This window comes from Sinocyclocheilus grahami, unplaced genomic scaffold (assembly GCF_001515645.1).
Source record: "Sinocyclocheilus grahami isolate Dianchi unplaced genomic scaffold, SAMN03320097.WGS_v1.1 scaffold471.1, whole genome shotgun sequence".
In the NCBI taxonomy this organism is placed as follows: Eukaryota; Metazoa; Chordata; class Actinopteri; order Cypriniformes; family Cyprinidae; genus Sinocyclocheilus; species Sinocyclocheilus grahami.
In genome coordinates, this window is record NW_015505650.1 from 81,605 (window position 1) to 84,818 (window position 3,214).

The 3,214-nt window shown below is 39.9% G+C and overlaps 1 protein-coding gene across 1 annotated transcript in view; it reads right to left on the bottom strand.

Annotated features, from left to right (window-relative positions):
* The window catches only part of LOC107553354 (tyrosine-protein kinase CSK-like), a 39,403-nt gene that overhangs the window by 21,541 nt on the left and 14,648 nt on the right, over nucleotides 1-3,214 (bottom strand). The gene's annotated exons all lie outside the window — the stretch shown is intronic.

Genomic DNA, 3,214 nt, shown 5'->3' on the forward strand with positions numbered 1-3,214 from the left:
GTCTGAGCGTGTGTGTGAGTGTGAGTGTCTGAGCGTGTGTGAGTGAGTGTCTGAGCGTGTGTGAGTGAGTGTCTGAGCGTGTGTGTGAGTGTGTGTGTGTGAGTGAGTGTGTGTGTGAGAGTGAGTGTGTGTGTGTGTGTGTGAGTGTGTGTGTGTGTGTGTGTGTGTGTGCGTGTGTGAGTGAGTGTCTGAGCGTGTGTGTGTGAGTGTGAGTGTCTGAGCGTGTGTGTGAGTGTGAGTGTCTGAGCGTGTGTGTGAGTGTGAGTGTCTGAGCGTGTGTGTGAGTGTGTGTGTGTGAGTGAGTGTGTGTGTGAGAGTGAGTGTGTGTGTGTCTGAGCGTGTGTGTGAGTGAGTGTGAGCGTGTTTGTGAGTGAGTGTCTGAGCGTGTGTGTGTGAGTGAGTGTGAGTGAGTGAGTGTGTGTGTGCGAGTGAGTGTGAGTGTCTGAGCATGTGTGAGTGAGTGTGTGTGTGAGTGTGTCTGAGCGTGTGTGAGTGAGTGTGTGAGTGCGTGTGTGTGTGTGTGTGTGTGTGAGTGAGTGAGTGCGTGTGTGTGAGTGTGTATTAGACCGAAGACTCTCTCCAGAGCAGTACGGTTGTCCATGTTTGCAGCAGATGGAGGAGCCCACTGCATTCATGCCCGGTCATCAGGACACAATGCTGCTATTCTACTGGACACACACACACACACACACACACACACACACACACGGCCATCTGCCACAACACTTATCTACCAATCAATAGTCAACAAAACACTACCATGTTATCACTGCAGCCGTTTGCATGCTAATAACATGTTTATGCACATGTGAAGTGCAATGCAATGTGACACATGATGATGTCAATATCACGTTGCATGATTATGGTAATCATTCAGCACCCTGGAATACATCTAAACACTGTACTATATTACATCTTTACACCTATAATAAAATAAGCAGTGCTGGTAGAAACTGATTACATAATCAGATTACATTACATCTTAAAATACTCGTGATAAGATTACAGTTACTTTTTTATTGTTTACATGATTATGTACTATTCACACAATTGCAATAAAATTATCCATAATTTATTGATTCTACCCAATTCTTCCCTAAATCTTTTACATTTTCCGTTTCTAAATAGGCTCCCGCACATGCAGAAAGTCTTCCAGTTTTGTGGACATTCACACAAAGACCAGTCACTAGTCAGAAATCATTTAGAAATATTACTAGAAATTATTTGTTGCTGAACATTTCAACATTGAACTACTGACTACTATGGTCACATGACATGATGCAAACAATTAAAATATTTCATCTTTTTTTTTAGTAAGTAAGTGATTTATTTTAATTTTACATGTTAGATTTTATTAGCGGTTCATTAAACTCATGAACCCCATTTTGGAAAACCTTAACATAATGTAATGTTTAATGCACTTCATGTTGTTAATAACAGCAAAGTCTTTTCTCGTTGTATTTTTATATCAATACGGTACGAGATTACCCTATATTAAATCAATGTGATAAACAAGTTAGGTCAAAAGTAATCCAAAAGTAGTCTGATTATATTGCCTAAAATGTGTGATGTAGTGGATTAGGTTACTGACTACAATTTTTGTCATGTAATTTGGAATCAGTTACGGATTACAATTAGCAAGTAATCTACCCAGCTCTGTAAGTAACTCTGCTCTGAAACAATATGCATTGTGTAAAGCGCTATATATATACATAACACATGACCTCTGATCACATTAACTCGTATCATCTCTCAGCAGCAGGACGCTGGTGATACTCAGATCTGGACCACGAGCACAAGCAGCGCAGGTTCAGTCTCAAGTAGGCGAGTGACCCAAAAACTCAAGACGAGAAAATCTCTCACACAGCCTTGGGAAAATCAGTCTCAAAACACTCGTCAAAAAACTGGCAGATTCTCAACTATATACACCAACGAATAACACGGTACCACTCTTTGCGTTCTGTAAGTGGAGGATAGTGAAATAGACAAACATGTGAACACAAGTCCAGCTTCACTCTGCATTGCATTCCTGTAGAGCATGGAAAACAACACCAGAGTCAAGGGTTCGACTCCCAGGGAATGCATCAACTGATCACATGTGTGCCTTCAATGCAATGCAAGTCACTTTGGATAAAAGCATCTGCCATATGCATAAATATAGATGCTACAGCTAAACTTTAGTGTCTTCCTCTATTGTTCTGGAGCAACAGTTTGTAGAGAGTCCTGACAATAAATTAGTTAAAGTTGGTTACACTCTTTACATATTAATAACCGCTGATCTGAATTTGGTTCAATGGCACAAACATTTAAGGAACCTCTATTAGTAAAGACCATGCAATGCAGAACGTTTGGTTCTCAACTAAAGAATAGGCTAACTCTTAAACTTATTTCAATTTAGTTATATTACCAGTATCTCAAAATGCTAAGATGTAGGCCATTAAAATGGCATATATTTTTACGTTTATTCATTTTTATTACAACAGAAGTATACATATCAGCGCAGATAGCCTATGCTTTTGAATATTGTCCTTGGATTTATAAAGGTTGAGAGTGTGTTTCAGATGCATCACTGCAGATGTTTATTTGATTACGGACCACAATAATCCTGTGTGCAGGAGATAGAAGACAGGAGACAGAACCCGAACTCTTCAGGCATGCCTCACGTTAGACTGATTCAATCAGGATCAAGTCTAACAGTGAACTCGATGTTAAGTCTCCTCAGCATCAGCACAGATTTAATACGATCACCAGAACAACACGGCACAAGAGCGCCAAAGTCCACAGCAATAAAACGTCCCACAAATCCACTAGAAGCTCTGAATCTGCTCAAAGGTTCAACGAAGTCACGCTCATAACGGCCTGATTGTGCTTTATCAGATCAACACTGCAGGATCTTTTCTTTTCACTAATGTCACTTTTCTTCATTATGTTTAAGGTCTCAGTATCTTTCAGGCCACACTCTTAAAAGTAAAGCTTCTTTATTGGCATTGATGGTTCCACGAAGAACCTTTAACATCCTTTCCATTGGACAAAAGGTTCTTTTGATTATTTATATGTTCTTCACACAAAGTTCTTTCACTAAAGGTTCTTTGAGGAAGCTAAAATGATTCTTCTATGGCATCGCTGTCAGAACACCCTTCTGGAGCCTTTATTTTTAAAGGGGTCACAGTATGCTACATGCACTTTTACAAGTAGTTTGAACTGAAATGTGTGT